The sequence below is a fragment of the Ischnura elegans genome, chromosome 10 (genome assembly GCF_921293095.1).
Source record: "Ischnura elegans chromosome 10, ioIscEleg1.1, whole genome shotgun sequence".
Classification (NCBI taxonomy): domain Eukaryota; kingdom Metazoa; phylum Arthropoda; class Insecta; order Odonata; family Coenagrionidae; genus Ischnura; species Ischnura elegans.
Window position 1 is genome coordinate 17,939,599 of NC_060255.1, and position 19,221 is coordinate 17,958,819.

The window sequence follows — 19,221 nt, forward strand, 5'->3', positions numbered from 1 at the left end:
CATCTGGTGGCGCTGTTTTACTAAAATAGCGCGGGATTTTTTCAACGGTCAATTTTCACAGTACACGTGGATCAATATTCTAGAATGTTCCAGTAATATCGAAGGTCAGTGAAGAACACGTCATCGCCTAACAAAAAACGATAGATATGGACGAGAAATTTCTCATCGGTCTACATTCAACTGTCGCTTCCAATCCAGCTCCTCCCCTTCCCCCCACTCATGCATCACACCCCCTAGTCCATCACCATCCGTCTTTTCGGTACAATCACATTTCCGCGAGTTTTAACTTCTTCAAATCAATTTTCAGTCGTTTCTTCGTTCGTTGAAGTCACCGTCTCATTCACGGGAAACGAGGATAGGGAGTGATGATAACTACTTTCAACTATCAACAGAAATGCAAAGCAGAAATGCAGCGGTATTGACTGAGGTAAGTGAGAACATTACAATTTTATGTCATATTGAAAAGAGGTGTTAGTTGTAATATTGGTGTGATCGCGATTATACTTGCGGATACGTCATTCCTATAGCACACCGTGTGAAAATATTGCACAGGAGAATGAGAAGCAGAGATATAGGCAGTGAACAGACATTGAGGAGTTCATGAACGATCAAAAATAACTAATCCCATTATGCGATTAGTATATAATCGAGAAGTATAATTGTGAGAGGTATAGCTAAAAGAGGTTTATTGCGGCTAAGTGAAGGAGAGTCCGTAAGCGAGTGCATAAAAATGATCCCCTTCACCACTCACTTGATTGCCATCGATGTACCAAATTTATTTACGATTTTAATATGCAGACCTTAAAACATTGAGCATTCAAGATTCCTTTCAATTAAATGAAAATTGGTGGTAGTGTCACGCACTAGTAAAAGTGCAATCATTGCATTCAATACATTTTGAACCAATCCATAATTTTTTTTTTAATTTTATCCCGCTATTGCAAAAACCACTGAAGGGTAATACCGGCTAATTTTTCTTGGTATCTGCATATTATTTCGGCGGTAAAGATTCTATGAAGCAGAAATATTCTATACATTTCCCGTCTTTATGTCAGCTTCGTATTTCTTATTTGATATTCTCACGATTGCTGCCTTAAGTTCAATCGCGGTTAAACTTTAAAGTTACTAGCAAAAATTATTTATCTTTTTAATTGGTCAAGAATAAACGGTGAAACCTAGTCAATGACAAACTAGAGCTTTCAATATCAACAAAAAACTCCTATTTTCGAAATAATGTGTGTTATCGCGATTATACTTGCGCATACGTCATTACTATTCTATAACTTGCACTGGAGCCTATTCGTCAGGAGTTATATAGGACAAGTTATAAAGTATGTAAAAGAGAAGAAATATGTAGCTATGAAGAGATTAGCGGATAGGAGAGAGAAATGGAGAGCTGCGTCAAACCAATCTTAGGATTGTTGACTAATGATGATGATTAATAATTTCAGACAACTTTGTGATCTTCTTCATCCACAATTCCACAGATATCGCTTAAGCTTTTTAAGGCTTCTTGCATTTGCTGATAATAATGGTGTTAGTCAGTGGCTGGCACACCTTTCTTGGCCTGAAAATAGTGTCATTAGCCTGAATATTTAAGCCATTAGTCTTCCATTTGAACGAATTTGAATTTTGAATTAGAATAACTCTACAATGAAAAATAAAAAAGATCATAGTAGTACTTATTTTTTCTGGTCATTCGCAGACTCGTTTCCCTGATATCCATCTTTAACTGAAGCCGATCCCGTGTGGAGTAACCTGATGCAGTCATCATTACACAAAAGGGATTGCTAAAAGGTTCATTGTGTACGACACTGGAGCCTATGTAACCAAATGAATAAATAATTTACCTGGGGAATCTGCTACTTCAAGGAAAATTAAGGAACTACTGATGGAATTGACTTCTTTCCGAGAAGACAGTCCAAATTCTTGGTATTCATCGTCGATTGTTACAATTAGTAGAGGTAAGTAATGTCATTATCATTTCATCATTTCAACTGATCAGTTTGTCACGACCAACATTCAAAAATCTTTCATTTAGTTGACTTTATTAGTGATTAATAGTTTTGAAAAGACATCTTGAGTAGGCTAAAACATCTTTTTATTAATTATAAATTTTTGTTTGGTTTGGTTACTACTCTTAACTATTATCAGTCACGATTAATTGTCCACTTTAAAACCCTCCAAGATATGCCTATGAGAGGTTCATAGATTTTAATTGACGGGTTCTATATGATAATGTTTATGAAAGTTTCATCGAAAATTCTTACTGCGAGGTTTTATTATCAGTGTTGTGTAATTCAATAATATTGGACTTAGTCAACTAAAGTTGGAGAGAGAGCCTTTTTCCGCCGTTATTTTCTAGCTGATTTCTTTATAAGACAACAAAAAAACCTAGATACCACTAAAGATCGAAGATTTCAGGTTTCATACAGTACACGGCCTAACCAATAAGATTCATTCATAAGGAGGCGTTTAATTTTAAATTAATTTATTTAAAAATGAGTCAACATGTTTCGCTGCACTGCAGCATCATCAGTTATCATGAGTCCAGTAAATTATGTTGACTCAATTTCAAATAAATATTTATGTGGAAAAGTGCATATTATCTAAACTTCACACCCTGCAAAAGAAAAGCTTCAGATTTTAGCAAGTAATGTGTCAGTAAAGAGGTATAACCATATTCGAGAATATATATACATTCGGACGAGCGTTAGTGGCACGTCGTTAAAAGCCATGTCATTCAGGAGAGAGTTACACATTGGAGGTGACCTCGCGTAAAGTTGCGGTCAAATAGGGTCCTGCTCGCCGCGATCACTACTTCACGTAGGTTTGAACGTTCATGTGTCAACATCGCAGTGGGAAGGGGAAAAAGCTTATCTACTGCCGAAGACCAAATGCGTTTCCCTCTCCAACCCACTTCTTCCACGAGGTGACTCAGTTATTCTCATCTCTCTCTCTCTCTCCCTAATTCCGCTCAATACATACTTCCTGAATAATTTTACCATCACGTCAATTCGGAAAGTCAAAGCGATTGAATGGCAAACCTAAGATCAAATCTTTTTCGAAAATTTCCGGTAGAATACTATTTGCCTGATGTTCGAGATATTCTGAGAAAGCCTAATTATTATAGTTTAAACGATCACTAGGATAAGATTAGGGACATGGACTACAGAACCGATATATTTAAGATGCCGTTTTTTACGCGTAATACCTGCGATAGTTTTGCTCTATGATACCTTGACGTGGACCAGATAAAATAGGCTCTGTATTTTAGAAAGCAATTTCATTAAATTCTCAATACTAGTTATCTGCATGCATTTTTTTGCATGTTACAATTAATACATGACTCTTTTATTAATCTAACTTTTCGTTCACTATTATTGGCATGGAATCACCCCGTGCCACACTCCGTAGTGGTGGCTTGCACGGTAGCTCTTAGATGTAGACTTAACTTACACACATTTCATTGGAGTTCAAACTGCTACTGATTGACGTATGATTGCTAAACCGTGTAAGGTGCCATACTAAAAGTATTACAATCTTGCCTAAGTCGAGCTTTTTAAAATTGGTGCGAGTGTGATACGAAAGTAAATGTGCAATAATTGCATTTAATATATATTGACCTAATCTGAAAATCATTTTTTCTATATTGCGAATAACACTAGAACCAGCATGCAAAGAAAACTGTGGATTTTCAAAAAGACGCCACCCTGCATCAATGAATTCTCTTTCTCAAACTAAAAGTGGGAGCTAAAACTAATTTATTTTGAATAATTTTCAGCAAAAAATTTTTAACCTTCATATCGATTAAACTGCAAGAAGAGAAGACTCCCTACCTTTCATTTGCTCCCGGGTCCATGGGCGGCAGAGCTCAGCTTTACAACAGTGATACTCCAAGATACTTATATTCACCAACACTTCACATAGAACACGCAACTGACAATGATTTTTTTACGAAACATTGACAATTTCACTTCACTGCACAGCTGGATGATCACTCGCTACTGGCGATGAGTAAACATAGCATGTAGCTTCTCATTATTTCCATGAGACATGCATACTTTGAGCAGCATGACCGATGATGATACTCCAAAGGCCAAGCCATGAGCTTGAAAGGGATCGTTGAAAGCTTGATGTTAGGCTTGTACTTTCATTTAATGGATTAATTTAATTATTCATTACACCTTTTGTAGGCTCTAACATAAAAAAGAAATACCCTACAAGCTCTAACACAAAAAATTATATTAAAGACACCACACCTTCATTCATATTACAAGAAGGAAAAGTGACAGCGGAAATGCATGCAATGCTTATCTATTTAAGCCATTCTTGCACTGTAACTGGTTCAAGTTCATGTAAATTTCCGCATATGTTCTACTTGAACGAAAAATATGTGAATGCGTGAACCAAATTCTTGCGTTCATATATTAACTCTTTCGTGATAATATATCGCGTAACCAGACCTTGCTCCTGAAGTCAGATTTTGAAAATAGTTAACTAAACACGAAAAGTCTGAACCAAGTCCAAAAACTATGATTTAATGCATACAAATAGCATGGAATATTAGGTTATTAACAAGCATTTAACTTACCAGTACTCTTCAGCGGAAAATACGTCCACTCTCGACGCTAACCGGACTACTATGAGACTAAAACTTCGCATAACAGAATGAGGAATAAGGGGATGAAGCCAAAGTGACGCACTACTTCTTACTCACAACACTGGAGGAGTAACGGAGGGTGAGGAAACACTAAGGATCGCAGGGGAGGTTGCCTAGCACAAATACCCCAAAGCAAAGTCAAAATTTTTGGCCAGATTTTGAGTCCGAGTGCATCATGAAGGCGGTCGGGACAAGTTCGGTTTGCGCGTCGTTGGGGGGAGTTGTGGTTAGGGGGAGGTACTCAAGAGCGTCGGCGAAGTAGGGAGGAGGGGGGGAGAAGAGACTAAAGGCTCTAAATACCTCTCGAGACGTCACATACCTACGTAGTCTGCATTGTTCAATAATAAAGCACTTGCTCTACAGCAAATTTGATCATAAATATAAAGTAAGAGATATACTGTAGAAGAGATAGACACTAGAGAGACTGATCGAGACTATAACGGCAGAGTAAGGGCTTATTGATAGATTTGTTGACTTTAACCTGGCCTGAATGATGATACATCTGTATAATACACTGCCAGGCACTCCGTTGGTGTTTGGCAGGAGGTGAGTACACACCAACATGCAGCATGCGATGCACTACGTCTTCGTTGTCGTCTAAAGCGGTACTAGCGTGGTTGTCTGTGCGGTTACTACGATAGATTAGGTCATAAAAATTAAAAAAGAAATATGGAATGTACAACATTCATATTCAGAATGCTGTTTTTTACACATCTAAATCTACATAATACCTTCCGAGCCACCTCTAGGGTCTTTAGCAGGGGGTGATCAATCACCAGCATGCAATTGGACTCCCACATGCACACCTCTCAGTCCAAAAAACGTCACGTATACTAAAAAATTATACTACCATATGCTGTTAGAAATAATTATAAAATTAAGAAACGTGCATTTAGTTTTACATAGGTTAGCAGAATACACTACAAGTAATTTAATCTATTTGTGAGTTCTATCGCTGCCGTTATGATCTCTTATTGGTCGTGGATAAAAAGACATTCTGAACCTGTCTGTTAAACAATCTATCTCTCTTATTTTATTTATATGATATGATATTTCGTAGTGTGTTGACGTCCGTAAGATATGGCTAATTTCGTTAAAAAATACACTGCTCTTGAATTTATCTAAAAGGTTTTGTTTTTTTTTTCAATCAACGGTCTGACAGAGATTCCCATCCGAGTTTACCTAAGAGGTCAGTTACACTAACAAGACTATCGTAACGACCTTTCACGTACCTGGCAGCTCTTCTTTGCACGCGTTCTAACTCTGTTTAATTTAAGTATACCGGGACTAGCCACGGTGATAACTTTACGGGAGTAACCCGCAATGCACAAATTGTGCGAAAAATCCACAGAGAAAAATCATTCACCTTGACCGGGATTCGAACCCGGATCCCTCGATTTCCGGCCGAGTGCTTTAGCCAGTTAAGTTACCGAGGCGTTAAGCTACCACAGGGAAGAATGATGCCTCGGTAGCTTAACTGGCTAAAGTACTCGGCCGGAAATCGAGGGATCCGGGTTCGAATCCCGGTCAAGGCGAATGATTCTTCTCTGTGGATTTTTCGCACAATTCTAACTCTGTTAATAAGCCTTTTTCATTAGGGTCCCAAACACTGGCAGCGTATTCTAAATGGGGTCTAACGAGGGAAAAGTAGCTAATTTCTCTCACTTTTTCGTCGCACTTTCCTAATATTCTTTTAACAAAAGCCATTTTACGATAAGCTTGACCGGTTATTTCCCGAATATGTTTATTCCACGATACAAGATTTTTGAGTCTGACTCCTAGATATTTCACGGATACGCAACTGCCATTCATTGGGTGACCCGAATTATATAGCGACCATGTAGGGAGTTAATCTTCTTCCAGAAATTCATTACGAATTTTTTCAAATTTAATTCTGACTGCCATGCATCGCACCTCGCTTCGATAGCAGCAAGGTCATTCGTTAGTTCATCTATATATTTTCTGGAACGGATTTCTCTGTGAACTACAGCGTCGTCTACACTAAATTCATTGTCGTACCCGCCGATCGCCAGTATGACGATTTATCTGAACAATCGGAGATCGAAAATAAATCACCCCTCTTACTTATGTATTTTCTGTTAAAATTCTGCACGCTATATATCTAACATGACTTACTTCTGGTCTGCGACGCCATCAAAAATGCTATTTTAAATTTCTTTTAAGATTTATTTTGCGTTCACGGCTCAATGTGACCAACATTATTCATTTCCCATGAACAAGAGACCGGGAGATGATCACGTAACTTTGCACAGTGAACTGAAATTGGAAAAGCACGCCAAAAATTACTAAACTGGTTTTTAGCTACAAATTTTACGAAGTTTTGGTCAATATTCTAGGCCAAATGGATTTAATTTCGCCAAATCGCCGGTGCTGAATGTGTTTCTGAGATTCACCACATTCAAGACAATGCTACACCTATTGTGTATTATGGTGTTCCAATGAGAACAAAAATATAGTGTTTTTAAAAGGTTATGTATTCTTGATTATTGAATATTATGATATAATTGTTATATTTGTTGCAGATATGTAAGATAATGGCGGACCCTGATTTTCTCAGAGGACGGGCGTTGTCATGAATCAGAATACTTCCAGAAGTAAGCATGACTACTTTTTTAATAGCTACTCGCAATCGGCGCAATGTTTCACACTTATCAGGTGCATTTATAGCTGTCCTCACAAGCAACTTGAAATCCCTAACCAACTTTTCACTTCAAAACATGGCAGCATAACCTTATAATTGTAAAAGTAGGATCGCCTGAATTTTCTTGTTTTTTTTCGTGGCTTTTGGTGCATTCATTGTTGTTATTGTTGCTTTGCGCTTTATGCGTGTCATTTATAATCCGTCTCATCCCTAGCTACATTTGACCTCTAAATATTTGAATACGTTTTTTGTTTAAACATTTGTTTATCTAGCCTCATGTGAGAGGTTATTCGAGGACAGTTCCCGATGGATATATATCTACTAATTCTTAGATTGATTGATCTCTTTTCATATAATTTTTCAAGTTTTATTGAACTCTGAGGCTGTGCCATAATGGGCACTTTCTCAATCCCTCCGAGACTCAACCCCTCTGAGACTCGACCCCTCTGAGACTTGACCCCTCTGAGACTTGACCCCTCTGAGACTTGACCCCTCTGAGACTTGACCCCTCTCGCGAAGCTCCAGAGTACGTCGTGCCTGGCTGACCCACGCGGGCCGCTGATCCTCGCGTCCTGTGAACTGCTCACAATTTATAGTGAATTCCCCAACGGTGTCGACCTCTTTACGGCATGTGTGAACTTCAATTACCCTCCGCCACCGTTTACCCAATTGTAAGGTGAATCGTCAGCCTGAAACCTGTTTCCCCTCCTCTGCCTACACCTCCCCTCTCACGCCTGCTTCGAGCGCCGCCGCGAACTTGCAAGCGGTCTGGCCCTCGCTCTCTGCTACTGACCTCAGACAAGGAAGGAACTCTCTTTCGTGCCGGCAAGAGTACATTATCCTCAGGCAATTTAGTATTTTATGTATTGTGCTCCTAAAGCTTACTTCGGTCATTAAATGTATTATTACTGTTGGAAATCAACCATATTGTTTGTTAATTTTTTACTCCTAACCACCTATATTCTCGTCAATTCATTCTCGCGACGTGTGTGCGTTGCAAAATGGTGCCGTGACCAGGATATTGGTCGAATTGACATGTGGTTTAACTAATGGAGTGTCATTTATTGTATTCTTTAAGTTGTCTGGGCACTGATTTCCACAATATTCTCTTAAATGGTTTACTTGTCTTTCACTGCACCTTGATCGAGGTATTTTCTGCTATTGATATCGTATGTATTACTGATTTGCTTAGTGTATTCACTGTGTTCTCTGGTGTGCATATTCTTAAGTCACTTGTTTTCGTATTTACTGTGTTTTCTAAGAGTGTCGTGACATCGACTCAGGCCTTGTGGTGTGATTTATTTAGGGTCTCTTGCTCTGATAATCATTTTCCTCGCATCAGTGTTTGTGTGCTCTGTAGTTTACTGCGTTCATGTCTCAAAATCCAGAAAACCCCTACGCGGTAGAGTATCTCACCACGTCGTCAGACCGGCGTGATCGTCTTAATGCTCGCCAAACTTCCTTGAATGCTGTAGAGTCAAACGTAGGCTCAGCTAACTCTCTCGAGCAACACGAATCCATAGTCAACATGGATAACGCGGACGGTCTGCGTGTAGTACGTCAATTGATTGACGAAATTCCTACTTCGTCAAGTTCGTCTTCTAGTGTATGGTTTAGTTTTATTTGTAAAACCTCAGAGTTGTTAGATTTGGCTCTGACCTCTCAAACTCACTTATTTACTCTTTTACTATGTAAGCTGCCACCAAATTGTCGACCCTTCTGGCTGGGTGTTATTCGTAGGAATGCTTCCTGGGAGCAAACTATCTCCGAAATTTGGGACACTTTCGTCTCCAATCGCGAGCTTGACCGTTTGGTCTCTCAGAAGCTCAAAAGATTTCAATTTCCTAACGAAAACCCTCGTGATTTCTATTACTCTATCGTGTCTGCAAATAAGGCACTAGGTAAAAAGTTTACCGATCTCGAACTCGTGGAAGTCATTCTTGATGGTATCAATCCACTAACGCAGTCTGTTTTGCTCTTTTGTCAAAAGCCCACGAATTTGGTCGACTTGGAAAAAATGTTGATTCATGCCGCTAAAGCTCTTATGACACGAGCTGAGTACTCAAATTCTGTTTCCGAATCGCGCCCCACTGTTCAATTTCCTCGTTCTCCTCAATTCTCTACTCTTACATGCCATTACTGCCGAAAACGTGGTCACGTTGAGCGAGAATGTCGAAAGAAAATACGTGATTTGAACGCTCGAGACAGGCCGTCTCGGCCACAGCTGACTTTTGCTTGCGGTGACTCATTCCTCGGCCTTGCTCATATCCCAGTTCAAATTCAGGGCGTGCCTGGAGATGCGTTGCTTGACACAGGGTCTACTCTGTCTTTGCTTGATGAACGATTTTGGAACAATATTAATAAATGCAGACGAAGTCGTAGACAAGGGTGTTCAATTCCATTACATTCTATCGCCGGTGATAAAATTATACTTCGCACTCGAGTGACTTTACGTGTGAAAATTAAATCGTTGTCATGGCAACATCAGTTCTATGTGTGTTCTCTCCCGCTTCCGTGTCTTTTAGGACAGGATTTCATTAAGAAGGCGTCTATTTCTATTCACCCGAATGGCTTTTCTTTTGCGTCGTCTCCGGATCGCGTATTTCCATTTCGTGAAAAACTGATAGAAGACGATTTGGATTCCACTATTTCTGAAAACGACGGTAGTGAGCATGATTTCAATTCGACTTGTGTGGCAAAATCCATGACCGATGGCGAAAATAGTAATTTACGCCAAACTAATTCGCACTTGCTCGCTCGTGACGCTCCCGCTTCGCCGTTTGAACTTGAAAAACAAATGAGCAGCGTATTATCTCGTTTCTCCGATGTAGTCCGTCATTCTCACGGCGCGACCCACCTGTTACAGTATGAATTGGAGGTGACTGACAATCAGCCAATTCGCTCGTCCCCGTATTCTTTATCGCCACCGAAGTTACAAGCATTGAAAAGTCACTTGAAGAAACTGTTGGACGATAAAATTATCGAACCGTCTAATTCTCAATGGGCAAGCCCTGCGTTTCTAATTCCCAAAAAGGACGGATCTGATCGGTTGGTGGTCGATTATCGTAAGTTAAACAAGAAGGTAAAGGCGGATTGTTTCCCCACGCCCAATGTCGAAAATGCCTTCCAGTATTTGGGTAAGGCTAAATTCTTTTCTATTATCGATTTAAATTCTGCATTTCATCAAATTCCTCTCTCGTCAACGGCAAAGCAGTACACAGCTTTTATTACACCACTCGGTCTGTATCAATATACTAGGCTGCCATTCGGTCTAACGACTTCACCCCAAATTTTTTGTAGGTTGATGGATTTGGTATTGGGTGACCTCAAATATGCTTGTGTTTTTCCTTATATTGATGATCTGTGTATCTACTCGAGGGACTTTGAGCAACATCTGTTGGACGTGGAAGCAGTGCTATCCAAACTGAGGGTGGCAGGACTCACGGTACATCCTGACAAGTTAAAAATGGCCCAAACATCCATTGCATTCCTTGGCCACAGAATTTCTGAAGGGGCACTTATGGTGGACCCAGATCGCACTGCAGCAATCAGAGAGTTCCGCACTCCGAGATCGGTGAAGGAGGTGTCACGTTTTCTTGGTATGTCTTCTTTCTATTCCAAATTCATCCCTAACTTCGCCGAATTGTCATCACCGTTGACTCGCTTGAAACGGAAGGGTGCTGTTTTTCGTTGGGACGGTGAGCTGCAGGAAGCATTCCAAAAGTTAAAAGAGTGTTTAACTAATCCACCAGTACTATCTCTCCCTGACTTTGACAAAGAATTTCACTTGTATGCTGATGCCAGCCAAGTTGCCCTAGGGGCTGTGTTAAATCAATATTATGATGGTCATTTAAAGCCAGTTGCTTATGCTAGTAGGATGCTCAATGATCATGAAAAACGTCTGCCCTCTTATGAACTAGAATCTATGAGTTGTTGTTGGGCTGTTGAAAAATTCCGGTCATACGTCCAATTTAAACCTTTTCACTTGTATACTGATAATAATGCCTTGACTTGGCTATTCAAACATCCTAAGCAGCTAGGAAAAGTGGGGCGTATGGTCTTAAAGTTATCTGCCTTTCGTTTTGTCATTCACCATGTAAAAGGCAAGCAAAATAGTGTTGCTGATTGCTTATCTCGCCCCAATGAGTCCGATACGGCTTGCCAGAGCTCTCTCTTTCTGCATCATGTCCCTCTCTCTTTTGTAAATATTCGTGAGCACCAAATTTCGGATGCTGGTCTAAAGACCATTATTGAGGATTTATCTAGAGACCCAGAGTCACACCCGGGCTGGAAGTTAAAAAACCACCTTCTATGCCATGTCACAAACAGAGCTGAAAGGCCCAAAATTGTTGTACCGCCTGCTATAAGGCCTATGTTATTTAAATATTTTCATGACCTTCCTACCAGTGGCCACATGGGTATTGCCAAAACTTGTGAGAAAATTGGACGTCAGTTTTGGTGGCAAAATTGGAGGAAGGAAGTCACTGATATGGTCAAAAGATGTCACTCTTGTCAATTATCGAAGCCTTTAAATCGTCTCCCACAGGGGCAAATGTCTTCTGTTCTTTCAACTTACCCTTGGGAGAGAATTTATGTAGATTTTGTGGGTCCTTTGCCCCGTAGCAAGAATGGCAATGAGTATGCATTCACAATAATTGATGGATTCTCAAAATTCACTTTCATTGAACCCATCAGGAGTCCAAGTGCCTCCTTGGTTGTTAACCTGTTGTCAAGGAAAATATTTCCCAAATTTGGATATCCAAAATTTCGTGTGTCAGACAATGGTTCTGCTTTTAAATCAAGGTTATTTCATGATACAATGTTTAAGCTTGGTGTTTCTCATGTTTGCACTTCACCATATTATCCGAAGGCAAACCAAGCAGAGAGGGTTCACAGAAATTTGAAATGTGCCCTCTCGTCTCTCTGTAATAATTCTCACAATAAATGGGAGGAATTTCTTCCTGATCTGTCTTTCTCGTTTAACTCAGCTCGTCATTCTAGTATTGGCCACTCTCCGGCTAAGGTGTTCTTGGGTCGTGAGTTGCCACACCCATTGAATAATGTCTGGGAAATTCCCCCTGAAATGTTTAATGATGGTACTGATACAAAAGATATGTCTTCATTTTGGTCTGAGGTACTAAGTAATTTGAAAAATGCACATCAGAGACAATCAGTAAGGTTCAATAAGATGCACAGTGATGTTCAATTCAAGGTGGGAGACCAGGTACTTCTCAAAACTCACCACTTGAGTTCCAAATTAAAAGGTAAAACTGCCAAGCTATATCCAAAATGGGAAGGCCCTTTCTCAATTGTTAAAATGCTTACTCCTGTAACAGTAGCTTTGAAGGTGTCATCAAAAAAGGAGAAAATTGCACATGTTTCTCATTTGAAGGCCTACTGTAATTAATCCAGTCTACTTGGCTAAAACTATCTGATGTTATTTCTACTGATTTCAATTTTTGTTACTGGCAACTTGTATTATTATATTAAAACAACATATATTTGAGTGGTCTATTAATAATTTACTGAAAATATGAATAATATCTCAAATAATTTATGAAAATAAGTGAGTAATATAATGAATTTTAGTATTCTCTACACCGAATTGGTGTGCAATTGGTATTGTGTTACCCATCTATATGTCGTCACTCACACCAGATGTCACTTGCCAGTCACTCTTGACTGATTCCATTTTTTCACAAATTTATGAGAGCATTCATTCTGTGAGTGGGAAAATTCACTGTTTGCCAATTGGTGAATTCATTATTTGCTATTTATGGGTCATGCCATTAACCCAAGTTTATTCATGGTCAATACTGCAGCCAACTCGCCAACCCAAGTTATTGGGGGCCTGATTTTGAAGTGATGGGAGCAACCCAGGGATGGTGTTAACCCAAGTTGGTTACTAACCCGAGTCAGCTGTTTGCTCGGGAAGATGATATTTGTTCATGGCTGATGGCCTGAACACCTGCAATGCCCAGAATGGGACCTGTTGCCACTGATGGAATTGAGATTCCTGGCACAGATGGCTTATGTCAAGCCACAGTTTGGCGTAGGGGGGTTGCGTTCCCATCGTCCGGTTGGCTTGCCTTCCGCAGTCAGCACCCAGCAGTATTCTGGCTGGTATTTTGGGGGGATTTATGGGGTTATCCTGTCTGTCGACAGAAGAATTCTAAATATGAATTATCAGCACCCAGCAGTATTCTGGCTGGTATTTTGGGGGGATTTATGGGGTTATCCTGTCTGTCGACAGAAGAATTCTAAATATGAATTATCAGCACCCAGCAGTATTCTGGCTGGTATTTTGGGGGGATTTATGGGGTTATCCTGTCTGTCGACAGAAGAATTCTAAATATGAATTATCAGCACCCAGCAGTATTCTGGCTGGTATTTTGGGGGGATTTATGGGGTTATCCTGTCTGTCGACAGAAGAATTCTAAATATGAATTATTGAAATACTGAATACTTGAATTGTTGAATAAGGCTGTTTGAATAATTGACCATTTAACCTCAGCCATTGACTTGTTTTTATTCCCCTGTTTGCGAGCTTCTCAGTAAAGCTCATTTAAATTCTTGTCCCACATTTAGCTGAATGCTCTCTGTCTTTCGATTCTTGAACATGCAAAATTACTTCTTTCACGTTTTTTCAAACCCAGTATGGCACTGGCTAAGTAATATTTAGAGCATTTTGCTGGATGATTTTATTCAAATTGTTTATTTTGCTTGTAATGCAATTATTTATCTGGTGTCTACGACATATAGTGGGCAATTGTGTTTTCTCTGATCCACATGTGGTTAAGCAGTGGACAAAAGACTTAATGTCATTTGTAAATGGTAAGATGCACTCTTCATCTCTCTCTGCCTCCTACTTGGTTCACGACTGATGGGTACCATCTCATCTAGTTTCTCGATGGTTACCTTGTGTAAATTTTCAGTGATTTATTTATACTGCATCACTACTTTTGAATTCTTTATATTCTCACCCTTGCATCCATGTTATCATGGGGAGTTTATGATGTCTATGCTTTTTGATGTCTGGTATAGTGAACCTTAGTTTTTCATGCTTTGGCCTAATCAAGTAAAAAGGGTTATGGTTCATCCTAATTAGTTTGTCTCACTGAGACGGAAGAAAAGTTGATAATTGTGTTAATTCTCTTGTTCCAGTGAATATTTTCTTTGAATTCTTATCCAAAATGTTTGTAAGACGGTAAGTGTGGATCAGAAAAGATCTCCTTAATGGAGCAACAAAAGAAAAGAAAAAATGTTATAACAATTAATGAAAAAAAAATATAATTAAAAAAAATATGTATATTCATCAAAATTGGTTAAAAAATGAAAGAAATATGAATGTATGAAAAAAAAATACAACAAAAAATATAAGAAAATATCATTACAAAGATTGAATTATAAAAAAAATAATAATATAACAAGGTCCACACTCGTCTATCCTATTTTCTATCTATTATGTAATGATTTATCACTAATGTTATTGTTAGATTTGTTTGATCTGTCATGATTATTGAAGTCTGTGACAATATTAAGGACTTCTCTAAAAGTCAAAGCTTGATTATTTCCTTGTCATGTATCTTTGTTGTTTGCCAAAGCAGTATATTGTGTAAAATTAGGCAGAGATGGAGGCATCTAAATAATATGTATGTTAAGGTTTTCTTGGTAATTTCTAAACTATCGTTTCTCTGATAATGAATGATTACGTGGCCAATATGGTATCATGAGTGCAACGATAGTAATTCTAATAATAATGTCTGTTGAACAATTAATATTTGCTGATTAACATATGGGAACTCTACAATAATGTAATATGATATATCGAGGGGTTTGGATTGGTCAGAAATAAATGTTTTTTCAATATTATTAATTCACTTATTTGCTTATTGTTCAGGGGAAGCTCTTTATTGTAAGGGATATCTGTTCTGGGTGAAAAAGTCTCACCCCCATCTTTAGTTCATTTTGTTCAAAACACATCAGTGGGTGGATGTGCCATAATGGGCACTTTCTCAATCCCTCCGAGACTCAACCCCTCTGAGACTCGACCCCTCTGAGACTTGACCCCTCTGAGACTTGACCCCTCTGAGACTTGACCCCTCTCGCGAAGCTCCAGAGTACGTCGTGCCTGGCTGACCCACGCGGGCCGCTGATCCTCGCGTCCTGTGAACTGCTCACAATTTATAGTGAATTCCCAAACGGTGTCGACCTCTTTACGGCATGTGTGAACTTCAATTACCCTCCGCCACCGTTTACCCAATTGTAAGGTGAATCGTCAGCCTGAAACCTGTTTCCCCTCCTCTGCCTACACCTCCCCTCTCACGCCTGCTTCGAGCGCCGCCGCGAACTTGCAAGCGGTCTGGCCCTCGCTCTCTGCTACTGACCTCAGACAAGGAAGGAACTCTCTTTCGTGCCGGCAAGAGTACATTATCCTCAGGCAATTTAGTATTTTATGTATTGTGCTCCTAAAGCTTACTTCGGTCATTAAATGTATTATTACTGTTGGAAATCAACCATATTGTTTGTTAATTTTTTACTCCTAACCACCTATATTCTCGTCAATTCATTCTCGCGACGTGTGTGCGTTGCAAGGCCCACTTTTCGGACAATTCCCTTATGAGCGTGAGATACGGAGGAGGCGCAGTTGCCCTCTGAGCGCGGTACCCGCCTAATGCCGGAAAAATCGATTACGATAAAATCTAAAATCAAATTTTAATTGACAAATATTGAAGAAATCGAGATCAATCCTTGATTTGGGGAAAAATCTTCAAGTTATAATTATATTGATGCTATGATTAGTACCACCAACATTTTGAAACCAACCATCAGAGGCACTTACTTTATCACTTACTTAGGTTGTTCAAGCCTTAATTTTTCGGCATATCCATTTCCTTACAGTACACAGAAGAAAAGTAGGAGAGAAAGGGAATGAAAGCCTTAACAAGAAGAAGGAACAACCTCATAGCACATATCTTAAGATATGATGACCTGATGAAGACAATCGTCGTGGGACAAGTACGCGGCAAGAGCTGAAAAGAATGACCTTGAATTTTCATTAAACGGAAGCGGTAAAAAAGGACGTCGAAAAGAAGAAATGCGTAAGAGTGGCAAGATTAACGGATAATAGAATTGGGCGGGGAGCTACGTTAAACCAATCTCAGGCTTGTTAGCCACTGATGATGATACAGAAATAATATATTTTTCAATTTAAGGATGAATGACTTTCTTTGGCAAAATGCTGGCTATTTTTAGGAATCACACAGTTAATACTGTCGAAACCTGGTCCATTCCACACAAAAATTATGAAACATTCAATATTGGTGTACCTGTGATTATTTTAACTGATATATTGTTTGCTGTTAAACGTTGAAAAGTAATAATATATATTTAATGTTATCATAAGTACCATATGTATTTTGAAACCAACTTGATTTAAGCAGATAAAATGTATGGTATCATTACAATAATATAATGGTGAATAAAAATAAAACATCAACCCCTATAAGCAGCAAGAGGTAAGAGGTAAAGATTAAATTACACTATCACTGATAAAATTCATGGTAATTATATGGATTGTCATACCATCCGACGGACGAAGTGCTGTGCTTCAATTGCCCTCCACGAAGTACTGTACCAGGCAGCGAGAACTCTATGAAAAACCTCCGCCTCTACTGGTATTTTATCTGGACGCTAAGGGTGAAACGCCAACACTACAGCCACTACATCTACCAGATCCTAGTGTGTAAACGTAATAGTACAAATAAATTTTTAGCATTCCTTGTGCCCATGTCCAATTTTTTTAACTCAACGGATGTCGTATTATTGTTAAAGTACTCATTGTCACCGAAAAGAAATTGTTTTGATCGGCGCAGTCGCGTATCTGGCCTCTTCAGGAGGTTTGTATGATAAATAAGGTTGCCTTAGGCTATATTAATAACTTCGTTCACTTGGTGCCTTATACGCATTATTAAAGATAATTAATTTTTTGCTGGAATTTAATAACCGAATCCCATTTATGCTTTCTTTTTCTACCTGAATACGTGACTTATTTCTGGTCTTCGATGCCATTTGTAAGATTTTTTAATTATTGAAGCTTTCGCGGAAAAATATGACGAAAATTATTCATTTCCTATGAATATGTATTAGGAAGAGGAGAGAGAGAACGCCCACATGCCCACCCTACCTTTCGCTTCGTGGCCTTCTCTCCTCTCCCCCGATGATTCGCCTCCCATGTCTCTCGTCACAAAAGCGTACACTGCTCCGCACCATTCCGGTCACAAGACAATACTGAATCACCGCCGTGAGTCAGGTGGACTCCCTCGCTCCTCTCAACAGTAGGAACAATTGTAATATCCGGGTGGTCGGAGGACACCTAGCGGCTTCTCTCTATATTTATTAGAAACACCTCTTTTTTTGTATTGCAATGACACCAAAAATATAATGTTATTGGTAAGTTATTCTTTATTATTAACCCTTGAAAATTAATGCATAATTTTTATATTTATGACATAAATTAATATTTTCCAATTTCATTAGCCACATTTATTATCGCCAACACGATATCCAGGTCAAATTGACTTCAAAGATGTGAAACATAATTCCCCGATTCTCGCAGAATTTTTGTTTACGTTGGATTATAACGCCGAAATTAAATTCAGATTTTAGACCATGGGCCCCTGTTGCTGCTTGTCGCTCCTGGCCACGGTGAATACCGTACTTGTTGCATGTTGGGGAACGAGTCTTTTTGCCGACGAGACGAGTCGAGGACTCCGATTTCTCTCGAATTCTGCGGGCCACATAACCACGCCCTTCTTATGATAAAACTTCATACCACATTCATTACATAGTCTTTCTAACTTATCCACGAGCGTGCTGAGAAATGGAGGCGGGAAGGAATATTTAGTAAGTTAAACCTTCATAGATGGGATGCCCGACGAAATTATAAAACGGTACACTCCAATAGTACCATCTACTTCTTTGCTTGAATATTCTACCAGCGAACTAATGATTCTCTTCATTGCCCCTCGATTTCTACAATGACCACGTTCAATTCAGTGTTGAAATGGTGGTAATATATCTGTAGATCCTTTGCTAAAACGGATTTCATGTTCTTATTTAGATAGCACTGCCGATGTGACTGACCCTCAATTCAACAATTGAACATTATTAATTGTGTAATCGCCAATTCAATACATCAAGGTATCACCTTTTGAGAATATGTTCTAATTTTCAGCAGCAATAGACCAATGACCAGCAATTCCAGATGTAACAGGAAACACATTTTAGATATACATGGAAATTGGACACTCCAATTCATGAATACCGTTCGCAGGAACAGGGGCGCAGCTAGGAATTGAGGCTAGGGGGGGTTTTAGGCACAACTAATACTGGGGAGTTCGGGGTGCGCGATTAAATACAAATACATAGAGCGACTCTTTACAAAAAAAATGGTATGCTATCACAAACAGGCAAACATAAGAGGAAAAATATTACCAACAGGGTGCTCAGGATGTGGAAAATGTAATGCTAACATTTCAGTATTCAACTTGTCTAGCGATATGAACCAACAGAAGTCTCATTTTCATGTACCTACGAGTAATTGGTTTCAATCACAGAATTATTTTGCTGGTAACTCAAAAAGCAATCGACAAAAAGGGGAGTCGCGTTACAACTGAAAATATAAGGGTTGAATTTAGGAGGATATTTATTATGACGTAGACTTGGATCATGGTTTTTAATGATAGTGAGCCTTAGACTATGATGGAGTAGCTGAAATGAAGGTTAGAAGCCTTCGAAATATGGTATTCTAGAATAATAATAGAGATCGAATTGGTAAATCATGTGAGTAAATCGGAATTCATAGGAAGAGAAGGAGAGGAAAGACGTATTTTGA

General features: G+C 39.1%; 1 long non-coding RNA gene across 1 annotated transcript; it reads left to right on the plus strand.

Annotated features, from left to right (window-relative positions):
• Positions 1-193: 193 nt before the first annotated feature.
• LOC124166568 lies at positions 194-16,741 on the plus strand. Its single transcript, XR_006866457.1, has 4 exons — positions 194-427; positions 1,706-1,964; positions 7,207-7,278; positions 16,227-16,741. It is a non-coding gene; the product is annotated as an uncharacterized LOC124166568 (long non-coding RNA).
• Positions 16,742-19,221: the final 2,480 nt, after the last annotated feature.